The sequence below is a fragment of the Myotis davidii genome, unplaced genomic scaffold, assembly GCF_000327345.1.
Source record: "Myotis davidii unplaced genomic scaffold, ASM32734v1 scaffold842, whole genome shotgun sequence".
NCBI classification, from domain to species: domain Eukaryota; kingdom Metazoa; phylum Chordata; class Mammalia; order Chiroptera; family Vespertilionidae; genus Myotis; species Myotis davidii.
The window spans coordinates 104,711-119,149 of record NW_006293540.1 but is presented as its reverse complement, the minus strand read 5'-3'; the positions used below and the strand labels follow the sequence as shown (position 1 = coordinate 119,149).

Below are 14,439 nucleotides of genomic sequence, written 5' to 3'. Positions count from 1 at the left end.
AGGACACATTTTGTTTATTATTATTAAAACATAATATTATTTCTTAGTGTATTTATTTACCATTTTCATTGTGCATACAAGAACAATTGGTTTTTTAAAATATATAAATTTTATTTTTAGAACAGTTTAGGGGCACAGGAAATTTCAGTGGAAAGTACAGAGTTCTCATATCCCTTCATATACATGTACATGTGCAGCCTTCTCCACCATTAGCATCCCGAGCCAGGGACGTACATTTGTTAGAATTGAGGAACCCATAATGACACATCATAGTCTCTCAACGACTACAGTTTACATTAGAATTTACTCTTGGTGTTGTACCTCCTATGCATTTGGACAAATGTAAAATGACATGTATCCACCATCATAATATTGTCACTTTCAAAGAGGTACTTTCCTCCCTTCAAGATAGAAATCAAGAGAAGAGGCAAAACTGATGCAAAAGAAGGGATTTACTCACAGCAAGTGGAGGAAAAGGAGAAAGGAAGAGAGCTCAATACAGCAGGGGAGCACACACCAATACAGAATATGGCACCACAAACTGCTGCCGGGTCTGGCATATGGAGCCTGGCTCCTCAGGCAGGCACAGAGTAGATTTCTTTGTTTTCCAGGTTCCCACCTTTTTTTCCAGCTCTTGGCTTTCCAGGGACTCTGCTTGAGGGCAGGTGTCTACCAGAGCATGCTCAGAGTGGAGCTCTTTGGTGAGTGCCTGAAGAGATACTTTAAACTTACCTAGGAGTGGCTCAATAAATTAATATTTTTTAAAAAAATCTAAAAACAATACCATTCATCTATTTAAGAGAGGCTCAGCCTGGCTCAGTATCATACAAATACTTTCATTTTCCTATTAATCCCATGTTCTACCTATTCATTCCTCCATCACCTCATACCTTTGACAATCACTAATCTTTTTACTGTCTCCATAGTTTTGTCTTTTCCAGAACGTCATATAGTTGGAATCATACATTACTTAGGCTTCTAGATTTACTTAACACTATGAATTTAAAATTCCTCCATGTTGGAGAGCATTATGCTAAGCAAAATAAGACAGTCGGAGAAAGATAAATATCACATGATCTTACTCATTTGTGGAATTTAATGAACAACATAAACTGATGAAAAATAGAATCAGAGACATGGAAGCATCAAACAGATCACCAAACTTCAGAGAGAAGGCAGGGGAGGGTAGGAAGCGGGGGTAAGAGATCAACTAAAGGACTTGTATGCATGTAGGTAAGTATAACCAATGGACACAGACACTAGTGGGGTGAGGGCATGTGCTGGGGGTGGAGGTGGCCAGGGAGTATATGTAATACTTTAAACAATAAAGAATTTAAAAAAAGTTCCTCCATGCCTTTTTGTGTTTTTGTGGCTTGATAGCTTATTTCCTTTAAGCACTTGAATAATATTCCATTGTCTGAATTTTTATTTATTTATTAGAGGCCCAATGCATGAAATTCATGCAAGAGTAGGCCTTTCTTCCCCCAGCTGCTGGCACCAGCTTCCTTCTGGAGCCTGGGACCCAGGCTTCCCTCATAGCCCCGGCTTCATCCAGAGGTTGTCTGGAAGGACATCCGGTCTAATTAGCATATTACACTTTTATTATTATAGATCCTTTCACCTAATGAAGGATATTTTTGGTTGCTGTGTAGCTTTAGCAATAGTAATAAATTTGCTATAGCATTCATGTGTAGGTATTGCTTGTGTGGACATGAATTTTCAACTCATTTGAATAAAGTACTAGGAGCACAATTGCTGGATCATATGATGATAGTGTGTTCAGTTTTACAGAAAACAGTAAAATTTTCTTCCAAAGTGACTGTACCATTTTGCTTTGGCACCAGCAATGAATGTGATTTCCTGTTGTTCTGAATTTTCACCGGCATTTGGTGTTGTCAGTGTTTTGGATTTTAGTCATTCATTGTACAGTCCTCCTCAGGTTTTGAAGTAAAAATTATGCAGAATTCACAAAACAATACTATCTGGCTCTTTGCTGCATAAGTTTGCCTACACCTGTCTATGAAAAGTTTTACGTTTCCATAAAGCAATACTTTTATGCTACTATATACCAATATTTTAATTCTGTAATTTTTTTTATGAAACCCCACCCAAGGATATTTTTTCCATTGATTTTTAGAGAGAGTAAAAAGGAGAGAGGAAGGGGACAAGAGAGAGACAAAGAAACAGAGAAAAAAGATAGATAGATAGAGAGAGACAGCGTCATGAGAGAGACACATCAGTTGGTTGCTTCACTGCATGCATCCTGATCAGGGCCAGGCATCAAACCTGCAACCCTGGTACATACCTTGGTTCGGCTATTGAACTTGTGACCCTTTGTTGCATGGACCCACACTCTAATTACTGAGCAGCACCTGCCAGGGCTCTGTCATTGTTTTCAACTCACAGTTTAGGTGTAATTTTATTATTGGTGTATACATTTTTTTAAAAAATTTTAGATATATCCACGTATATTTTAGTATCTTTAATATCATTTTTTTTCTAATTCTGGATCCTTTTTCTTCTTCCTGAACTATATCTCCTAGAAAGTCCTTTAGGAAGGGCTCCGTTTTAGCTAGTCTCTATTCCTAAAGGATCATTTTCCTCCATATGATTTGAAAGTCTGTCTCTGAGCTTCCACTGTGGCTGTTGAAAATTCTGCTATTGGTGATCAAAGGTTTCTAACATTTAATATATTAATTAAACCAATCTAGAATGTATACTGCAGCGAATTTTTAAAATAGCCTAAACTTCAAGCTCTAAATATTTTTAATATTCTAAACTCCATCACACTTGTGCCCTTCTTTTTAAATTTTGCAATATTTTCTATCTGAGCTCTAGAGAAATTTAAAGATTTAGCAAAAGTTTCAAGCATATCTGTAATTTAACATTTTTTGTATGCTGGATAATAATGATAATATAAAACTATGTAATAGTGCTTACCATGTACTCACCCACATATGATTGACTTTGATTACTGAAATTAAGATATCGCAACCCATTTTCAGACACGTTGTTCCACTCTGGCAATATCTTTACCTGTTAAATAGCTGTGGTTAGACTGTATCTTTCAAAAATTGCTGCAATAATAACGCCACCTCAGTGCTCTTACATTGTGGTTTTGACTCTCTTCTCACTGAGAAGTGGGCTGCATGTTCCCTCCTCTTGAATTCGGGTGTGCTTGTGATTATGACAGATGCGACACTGTAATTTCTGACTTAGGTCATAAAAATGGTATAGAATCTGCCTGTTTGTTTTTCTAGGTGCTTACTTTTGGATCCTAGCTACTAGACTAGTGATGAAGTCTAGTAGCCACAGGGAGATGGTACATGTAGGCGTTCTGGTTGAAAGCCCAGTGGACACTCCCAGTGACAATCAATACCAACTTCCAGGCATGAGAAGGAAGAAGCCTCCAAATGCTTTCAGGCCAAGCCATTGAGTCACCCCCAGCAGGTGATGTCCTGTGGAGCAGAGATAGGCTGTTCTTACTGAACCCTGACAAAATAGCAAAATACATCTTTATTTTTTAAGCCACTAAGTTTAGGGTGGTTTGTTACTCTGCCACAGATGACTAAAATAGTCATTATTTTAACACATGTGGCCTGAGTTTTAGAATAAATTACTTGGCTTTTCCAAGGTTCACATAGTAACTGATAAAGATATAGGATTCTAAGTGAAATTTTACAATTTTACACACTTTATATATCAAAATTGCTTATAGGATGCCTAATAAGATCCATACTGCAATTGGAACCAATTATCTAATGATAAACCTGGGGCTACAGAAAAGTTAAGGAAAATTGTCCAAATTTGCACAGGTTCTAAGTAGCCATAGGCCATATTCAGATTTGCTAGCCTCCCTCTCAAACATGTTTTTTTTAAACCATGTCACAATCTAGCTTTATCACTGCTCCCTCTTTCCATATTAATCCACGTCATCTTGACAGCTCTAGGATTATACAAGTTTAAGAGAAGAATTGAGTTACACACTCCAAATTGATTTAGTGTCTAAACCAAATATACACATTTGCACAAATATGTGCACATATTTTTTTCAGAGGATTATAGATCCACTTGAAGCCAACAGATTTAAATGTAGGTTTTCAGGATTCAGCAGCTGTTCTTTAGAGTATAAGTGGAGCTACAGATTTTTATTTTAATTGAATTTACTGGGTGACAGTGGTTCACAAAACCATAGAGGTTTCAAGTGTACAACTCAATAAAATATAACACCTGCACACGGCATTGTGCACCCCTTTCCACAAGCAAAGTGCTCCTCCCTGGGAAAGTGGCACCTGGCTCTCCCAGTTGTGCTGAATCTCCACTGATTTCCATCACCAGATGCTATGTGGGCTCCTTTTTCTATCTCTGTTGCTCTAAGATGGGGATTTCTGGGTGGATTTGAGACCCCATGCTCCAGGGGGGTAGGGAGTTTTGCAGCCAAGATATCCCTCTAGCTCTCTGCTCCCACACCTGGGTGCTGGTGAGAGCCCTATCCACTTCTCTACCCTTCTTACCAGTCCGTATGTGGCTTCTTCTGCAAATCCTTGGTTATAATATTTCAGTTCATCTAGCCTTCATTTGGTTATTCAGTTTGGGTATAATTAAAATATATACCTGTTAAGAAAAAACAACAACAACTTGGCTTGTAAAGGTTAAGAAAACATCTTTGGGAGTAAGCCTACTGAATTTGGAAGATGCTATGGCCATATGCTACCTGTACAATTTTGGCAAAGTTTCTTCGTGTCTCTGTGCCCTAGTCTTGTCATAAGTGATTAGCAGAAATAGCATTACATATCTTATTAGAGTTCAGTATGAAATTAAACAATTTTAATGTACATACAATTTCTAAGGTAGAACCTGACAAATAATGGGTTGTTTATTTTATTTTATTTTATTTTTTAATAATAGGTTTTCAATAAATGATAGCTGATTCATGTGTGCATGCATCCTCTTGTAAGTAAGCTTGTGGTATATCCTTATAACTTCACCGTTATTGCTTTTCATTTCATTTATACAACTAGTTTTAGTTAGTTTTTTAATGTAAGAGGTAAAGTGTGGATTTTTTTTCTACCACATTCCTTAGGCAGGTAAAAAAAAAAAAAAGATAGGGAGTTAATGTATAAAGACATACTTTCCATGAATGAGGCAGTTTAAATTTTATGCAGAACAGTTACATAAAATTGGCAATAAAACGAAATGTTTACTAGTTATGGCTACACAATTCAGACTATTAAATTGCAAACTACCAAAATAAGGTCTACCTGGGTATGCTGATAGGCTAAGATGCAGAATTTAGATCTCTAACATATGCTTTAATCCTCTGGTAGAGGAAGAATTATCTAGAAACATAAGGGTGGATAAATAAGCACACATATATGCAGGAAACATCTCCTTTTCAACTGCCAATTCAATCTAATATGAGTCGGAAGATCATTCTGATATCACAAAGTTAAATTGCATTGCACTTTTCTATCTTAGCAACTGGCTAATTCAATCATAGCAATCATAGCACATAGATTTTTCATCAGTTTTTAATTTGCTTAATTTTTGTGAGCTGATGGTTTAGAAAATTTTCAATTTTTCAACCCTAAGACTATAGGAATAAGGCCATGTGCTATTCTTTTTCTGTGTAATTTTCATTTCAATGTAGATTTTATAGTTCATTACCTGTCAATCAGTTTTCATTTTATCATGTTCCATAAAACGGTTTTATGCTTCTTTCAATGTCTTACATTCATTTTAGACTGAGCCCTATTTATTTCTCTAAGAGCTGTAGCCATCTGTAGCTGTGCACATTTAAATGTGCATTTATTTTAGCAAATGCAATATTTTGCTTTATATGTTATATTCATTTAGGATATTTATTCAAGCAAGTGAATACTGAGGAAGCAGCACTGTGACAAGCCATTTTGCTCTCTGTTTTTTTTTTTTTACTTATCCCAAAATTTGAGGTATACATTTTAAATATAATTTAAAATGCTAACACTTTGTATTTTGTCATCCAATTATTCTTAATCTAATAAACATTCTCTATAATTACATTCAAAGCACCTGGGCAAACATACATACATTTTTTACATAAATTAAAATTTTACATAAATTAACACTTAAATATGTAACAAAAGAAAAATAAAGTATCTTTTTTTTTTCCTGACAAGTTTGTACCCTTTTTTCCCATGGTTTCATGTTTTCTTCATTTGACAGCTGTCTTTTCATTAAATATAGCAGCTTTATTTCTCCTTTGCATAAGAAATATTGGTCTTAGCATTATCTTTAAAAAATGAAATGCATCAAAAGCTAACAAGAGCCCTAACCGGTTTGGCTTAGTGGATAGAGCATCGGCCTCCGGACTGAAAGGTCCCAGGTTCGATTCCGGTCAAGGGCATGTTCCTTGGTTGTAGGCACATCCTCAGTAGGAGATGTGCAAGAGGCAGCTGATCGATGTTTCTCTCTGATCGATGTTTCTAACTCTATCCCTCTCCTTTCCTCTCTATAAAAAAATCAATAAAATATATTTTTTTAAAAAAAGCTAACAAGAAAATTTAGAGAAATTTCCCTCAGAAACTAATTCATCAAGGTAGAGTTTTACTGAGGGAACGATGTTTTTGATTTTTGACCTAGTAAGTAAGAAATAATTTAAGGAGATACTTAGGATACTCTTTGATAAAACATACCAGAACTTATTTTCTATAATCATATTTGGAAACTAATTTCAAGTTCTAACAGTAATTTTTGTGCTGCACTGGTAAACCAGCTCTTCGGAAAACCATACAAACAAAATCCTGACTTGTAGCATTGGCCTAGTTCCAGAGTAAATTGTTCCACCATTGTCTCACCTCTGATATATTGGATGTCATTCTTCTCCTTTAGCCCAGGGATGTCCTTATTTTTAAAGTTAATTTTTAACTTTACTACTTCCTTTAAAACATTCCAGATAGCTATATCTATTCTACTTATTAAGTCACTTCAGGATTTCCATTCTTAATTTTTTTCTTATCCAATTAAAATACATAACACTTTGGTATTTCAAAATGCCTAGTTTATTTCAGTAACTTTGTCACATTGTTATATTGCTGCATAATAAAACTAGGATTGTTATGGAAGCATTTGCATATAGAAATATGCTATAGGTTTATACCTTGTATGTATCGTTTAAATCTGTTTTTTCTTTCTTTGATAAAAATTTTTTAAGTATTCCACAATTAGAAAATTTCTAAGCATATAATAAAAAGAGTATTCTCAACAATTGCCTGGCCTTCGCTAAGTGTACCTTTAACATTGCCTTTATCAGACTAAAAAACAGCTGTCTATAAGTATGCTTCGTAAAACTTAGTGGTTTTTTGGTCCCCTCTTTTTAAAATTCCCCTCCAAAATTAATACAGTTTCCAAAGAAAACCTTTGCCTTTATTTTGTTAACGTCCTGATTTCTGAACTTTCTCTTCCCTATTTATTATGGATTTTATCTTTATAACATACATGAACAGAGGGGGCACCAAAAGTTTAATTCTTGACAATTTAGTCCCAGGAGACAAAGTTAATACCAATAAAACAATTGCATCTGTTTATATTTTACTAGAGGCCCGGTGCATGAAATTTGTGCGGGGGTGGGGGGGATCCCTCAGCCTGGCCTGCACCCTCTCAAAATCCGGAACCACTGGCTCCTAACAACTCTGCCTGCCTGCCTGATTGCCCCTAAGCGCTCACATGGCTGCCTGATTTCACCCCTAAAACTCAAGCTTCTTCTTTTTTTATTTTTAATATTTATATTTCTTCTTTATTTTTTATTTTAAAAGTTAAGCTTCTTGAGAACATGAGGCATTTAACATTACTCCATATTTCTCACAGAGAGCTAACCATGGTAAACACAGCAAATACTTAATACTTACGGGCTTCTATACAAACACTTTCCAACCAGGGATGTTTAATAGGCAGTCTCCAAAAACTTGAACTGGAAAACCTAAAAGCAGAGTGCTCAGATTTCAGGCATCAGGTGCTATTAGCAGGATTTCTATCTCAATTAAACTCTAATTCTTAGCTCTCAACAGTCTGGACAAACTGCCCTTCATTGTCTCCAAAGTTTCTTACTCGTCACTACCCCATTTTCCTTTTTTTGAGTTCAATGTTTTATATCCACATCAGCATCAACGTACCAAACAACACCCACCTGCTAGCTTAGCTGGGCAGGCAGGAGGGGGGCTCCATGGCAGCATAGGAAACCAAGGTTCTTGTCCCAAAAGAGGAGAAAATGGGGTTTACAGTCAAAACTAAATCAGAACCCAGCATGATCAAGGAGAAGCCTTGAAACTGCATTGAGGGCGGTGCTGTGGACAGCGGTGCATCTCTGCTGGCCCAGCAGTGCCTGCAGCAGTTCCTGGGAAGCCTGGGGTCAGAGAGGGCCCAGCCCTTGAAGTTATTTTTAATAATTTTGCTTTTTGGGGAGGAGGGCTTCTGGGCAGCAGCTCCATGTGGGGGTAACTGGTGCGGGTTTCATTTCAGGATTTGGAGGGGAAGTTGGGTCTGTGGGGAGGGACCTGACTGGCTCCAAATATCACAGCGGAGGTTCTGGGAAGTGGCCCAGCAAAGTTCCTCCCTGCCTTCTTCCTGCCCTGATCCCAGGTCTATGGCTTACAAATCAGAGCACCAGGCTGGGGCTGAGCACCCAGGGGCCTTGTAAACATGACAGGTACAGGCAGGGGGAGCTTGGGGAAACTGTAGGAACTGGTGGGGGAAGCCAGAGCCAAAGGGGAGAGGGCAGTGCCCATGGGGAAAGGGGACATAGGGTGGAGGAGTTATGCTCCTCTAACAGAAACTTAGCGGTACAGAAGGGCAGAGATGGGGATAGAAATAGTGACAGGAAGAGAGAGACTCCGAGAAAGCAAGAGAGAGATTGAGACAGAGAAAGATTCACAAAGAAGAGAGAAGACAGACAGAAATAGGGAGTTCTGCTCTGTATGAATCAGCCAGCTGCGGGTGGGAGGCGGGGGAGGGAAGCCGGGCTCACACGGGATGTGCCAGTGTGCTGGGAAGGACATCATTGTGTTGCACGAGGGAGGTGTGCTGGTAATGCAGCACCAGCTCCTTCAGAGACCCGTACAAGTTGTAGGGCTCCACAAAACCCGAGCCAGTGGCCCTGTGGTAGATGACACAGTGCTTGGTATCTCCATCCACCGCCACAGAGCAGGCTAACAGCCTAGCTGAGCTGGCCGCTCTCACCGATGAGGAAGGTACCATCCCGCTTGCTGGTCAGCATTTCCTCAGCCTGCGTGCGGCTGATCTTGCCCACGTACCGGGTTCCTTCCTCATGGTGGGGGAGGTCATCCTCGTCCTCCATCAGTGCATATTGGTCTTCAGTCTCATTTTTGATTTTCTTCTGCCGGGCGCCTTTCTGGATGAGCCATACCAGGTACTGGTCTCGGATCTTGCGCAGCTGCATGGGGTCTGGCTTCAGGCTGTTCATACGCTTATCAATCTCCCGTTGTCCAAGGCCTGTGTCCACAGCTCCTGTTCCAGCTTCAGGCGCCTCTCATGTATCTCAGAGATGCGAGACTTGAGCCGTTCAGAGTTGAGCAGGATCCTCTGCATCTCTTTTTCATTAACCTCACACCGGAAGTGCTCCAGGTACTCCTTGCTGCGCTTCTCCTGAGTCTGGCCCTGCTCTTCAAAGACCTTGATAGTTTCTCTGAAGGCTTCAATTGTGCACTTTCTCTGCAGTTCCTGGGAGGTGCGTGTGTACTCCTTGTAGAGCTGGTTGTACTTGCGGGTCTGATCCTCCACTTCAAGGTAACAAACAAAACCTTTAATTCTGATCTTCCTCACCACAAAGGAACAGCAAACATTAATAGAAATAATTTCCCACCAGAAGTCACGTCCAAATACTGTGAGGATTATAGGGCTGATAATGTACATGCGCAATAACAGGCTCACATTCTAGCCATAGGCGCCCAGGCATCCTCCACAACCCCACAATCCTCTGGTTGCATTCTTCTGTTTTTCTTAGCTCCTCCTTAAATGGTGTTTCCTTTAGTCCTGTTGCAAGTCCAGGGCCTGTAGTTGGAGAGGATTTTTCTGTTCTTTGATGTTGATAGCTATTTACTATTTGGAATCAGTGAAGTTTGGGGAGTACTGCCACTGCCGTGAACATGTCGGTCCCAAGCACACTCATGAAACAACTGCCCATTCAGTCCACAGCTGGTGCTGTCCTGGTTTGCAATGAGAAAGATACTGTGCTCAGCCATTTTCCAATCAGATCTTCCCCTTCCTTCCCCAGCACACTACAAACCTACTCCAGGCTGACCACCCCGACCCTGCAGACCGTTAAGAGCTTCCCCTCTATTTCTTCAACTTTCCCCATCAACTCGCACCCTATAGTGTTGCCTAGGGGCAATCCCTAACTGTTCCCTGGGGGCTGTGGTGTTCTGGTCTCTGGTCGTAAGGTAGCTGGCTTTTTATATATATAGACTAGAGGCCCAATGCACAAAAATTCGTGCAAGAGTAGACCTTCCTTCCCCCAGCTGCCAGCACCAGGGTCCCTTTGGCACCCAGGACCCAGGCTGCTGGCACTGGCTTCCCTCCAGCACCTGGGACCCAGGCTGGCTTCCCTTGGGCCACCCACAGGCACCTGGACCCGGGGTGGCTTCCCTTGGGCTGCCTGCAGGTACCCGGGACCACTGGCTTCCCTCTGGACCCGGCTTTGTCAGGAAGGACGTCTGGAAGACATCTGGTCTAATTAGCATATTACCCTTTTATTATTATAGATTCCAAAACCAATTGTGAAAATAGAATATATCATATATGTTTTACTCAGTTTCATTTTGCCCAAAATATCCTTTTATATTTTACAAATAAAATATTTTCTCTTTCAAGGAAACCACTTTCTGGAAAAGCAGCTTGAAAAGCTACTGGCCCAGAATATGTGATTGGTGGGGGAAGTTGAGAGGCTTGTAAAATGCAAATTGAGTAAGCAATGGGAAGCAGAGTGTTGAGTTAGGAGAAATGCCAAAAGAATTTGGAGGCTTTTAACATTGCGGTAATAATAAATACAACCACAGAAACAGAGATGACTACATGCTTCATGTCTTTGGCAGGAGTTATTCTATTGGGTCCATAAGAACCATATAGGGAGCCAGCAACAGTAGATTTCAGCATTTGATACTGGGAGTAAATCAAGCCAGAGCTGTAGGAAACAATCCTGAGATTTAACAGTGTAAAGAAAGCATTACGCTGCCACTTTTTTCTTCTCTGAAAAGAGACCACGGAGTTTTGAGGACAAAGTATATACAGATCCTATAGACCTGATTTCACATGCTGGGGCTGTTGTCAGTGGGGTGCCCTCTGTGTTCCCACCTATTACTGGTGAAAGTGCAGCTCTTGAGCTGAGACTGGGGAAAGAATTTCCTGAGGCCCCCATAGGGGATGGAACTTTGTGGACAGCGTTATTGATGATGTAAAATTAAGGGGTTTCCCTTCCATGGTCCCATCTCTCTCTGTCTCACATGGAAAAAGTCCAAACTGGTCTTCATCAGGGCTAGGATTAAGGCACTTCCCAATGTCTCTGCTCCATATTAAAGCCCAGTCCAGTCCAGAATCTGGCCAGCTGAGCTTGTGCTCCCAGCTGCAACCCATTGCCTGTGGGGTCCGCATGGCCGTGCGCCATGCGACTGCTTAAGGACACATGGTTATGGAGGCACATGAGTAAGTAGGCATCATGGAGCAGGGGAGTAGGAGCACAGGAAATAACTCTTTGTGTGGGAATTATAACTGGGAGCTTAACCAATTAACCGTTCAGGATTTTGCATGTTTGCAGTGGCTCTATCCCTCTAGCCAAGGGCAGCCGTGGGCAAACTACGGCCCGTGAGCCAGATCCGGCCCGTTTGAAATGAATAAAATAAAAAAAAACAAAAAAAAAAAAAAAAAACTGTACCCTTTTATGTAATGTTTACTTTGAATTTATATTAGTTCACACAAACACTCCATCCATGCTTTTGTTCCGGCCCTCCGGTCCAGTTTAAGAACCCATTGTGGCCCTCGAGTCAAAAAGTTTGCTCACCCCTGCTCTAGCCAATTATCTTTTTCTCACGTTAAACTGACAGGCAAGTACCTTCCCTACCTCACCCAACTTCACTACTAATACTCCAGTTTCCACCTTTGTTGGACTCTTTTCCTCAGTGATGTTCAGGGAATGAACTGGTGGTTTACTGTGGTGAGTGTGAAGCTGTAGCTTCCTGATGACCATGCTTATAATGTCTGGCCTTTCCTTTGCTCTCTTCCCATTATTAATATTAATAACTAGCTATTTACAATAATAACAGGACCACCATTTACTTAGATGTGTGATCTAAATAGGGTAGCTGGATAATATAGGACACTCACTTAAATTTAAATGTTAGTTCACCAATGGATAATTGTTTAGTTACAAGAATGTGCCAAGTATATACCTGTACCTAAAAAAATAATATTCACCCTGGCTGGTGCCTCAGTGGATAGAGAATCAGCCCACACACCTAAGGGTCTTGTGTTTGATTCTCAGTCACGGTGCAGGTTCAATCCCCAGCTGCAATCAGGGTGCATGGAGAAGGCTACTAATCAATGTGTCTCACACTGATGTTTCTCTCTCTCTCTCTCTCTCTCTCTCTCTCTCTCTCTCTCTCTCTCTTCCCATCTCTCTCTCCCCCTCTCTCCCTCCCTTCCACTCTCTCTAAAAATCAATGTAAAATATATATACTCAGGTGAGGATTAACAAAAAATTATTCTTTGTAGAGCTGAAATTCAGTTTTAACTGGGAATTCTGTATTTTTATTCATTAAATCTGGCAACCCTAGACCTAGGCAAGTTACTTAATATCTCTAAGTTTTATCTCATCTATAATAAAGTGGTGATAATTATATCAAATTATAGAGAAATTATGAAGATACACACACACATAGTATATAAAAATATTTGGGCAATAGTATTGGGACAATATCGGGTACAAGAAAATCCTTGTAATTTTTACTTAATCAAGCACTATTTTAATATCTATAATAATAAAAGGGTAATATGCTAATTGGATCAGACATCTTCCAGATGTCCTTTCTGACGAAGCTGGGGCCGGAGGGAAGCCAGCCCAGGTCCAGGGTGCGTGCAGGCAGCAGAGGAGGGAAGCAGCCCGGGTCCCAGGTGCCAGAGGGAAGCCAGTGCCAGAAGGCCAGGTCCCAAGCTTTTGCATGAATTTTTGTGCATCAGGCCTCTAGTGTAATCATAAAGATGCTGTTTTTCTTCTCTTTGCATCTTAATATCCCCTGGGACTAACCATTCCCTTTACATTTGTTGACATTTAGGAAAATTTCATCACCATGTGGTCAATTCATGGTAACATTTCTCCAGCTAGAATATCTATTTTCATGTAATAGTCTTTTTTAAAAAATATACTTTATTGATTTTTTTACAGAGAGGAAGGGAGAGAGATAGAGAGTTAGAAACATCGATGATAGAGAAACATCGATCAGCTGCCTCCTGCACACCTCCTACTGGGGATGTGCCCAGAACCAAAGTACATGCCCTTGACCAGAATCGAACTTGAGACCTTTCAGTCCACAGGCTGATGCTCTATCCACTGAACTAAATTGGTTAGGGCTCATTTAATAGTCTTGATGTAGCCCTAGATTTAACATTAATACCTCTCCCTTTCCCCAGTTTATCCTGCCTTCCATAGAAGCTGGGTATGAGGGATGTGTTTACTGCCTAGAAGTTTTCTAAAATCCATGTTTTTACATAGTTTATTTTATTAGGTGGGCATGGTTGATTTAATCATTGTCCATTGATGACTGGACTCAACCTCCAGCCCCTCTCCCATCTTCACATATCTGCAGGCAGGTGGGGCTAAACATTCTAACCTTCTAATAACTTGGTGGCAACCAGCTCCTATTCTAAAGCTATCTAGGGCTCATCAAGAGCCTCTTTATTAGCCTATGTTCGGGAATGATGGATAGAGGCTTATTATGAATAACAGAAGAAGCTCCTTTCACCTCTATCACTTAGTTAAATTCCAAGGGCTTTAGAAGTTCTGTGTCAATGGCTAAGGACAAAGACCAAATATCTATGTCGAATTTTCATAGTGTGTTATTTAGTGCAGGCTGGCATAATAAAATACCAAAGACTGGGTGGCTTAAACAAAGGACACTTATTTCACACAGTTCTGAGGGCTGGGAAGTCCAAGATGACCCCCATCACCCTCCAATCTCAGGATCGGCCCCTTGCCCAGACCTGACGCCTCTGTCAGAGCAGGGGACCCTCATTTCCCCCCATCACTGGTTCTGCTCCCAGCCCAGGCCTGATGCCTCTGGCCCAGGTGTCAGGCCTGGGCAGGGGAACCCCAGATCCCTCTGATTGCTGGCTCTGCCCCTGGCCTACGCCTGATGTCTCTGGCCCAGGATTCAGGCCTGGGCACGGAACCCCCCTCTC

General features: G+C 40.5%; 1 pseudogene; it reads right to left on the bottom strand.

The window, feature by feature from the left end:
* Positions 1-8,997: 8,997 nt before the first annotated feature.
* LOC102767118 lies at positions 8,998-11,640 on the bottom strand (annotated as a pseudogene).
* Between the last annotated feature and the right edge of the window lie 2,799 nt (positions 11,641-14,439).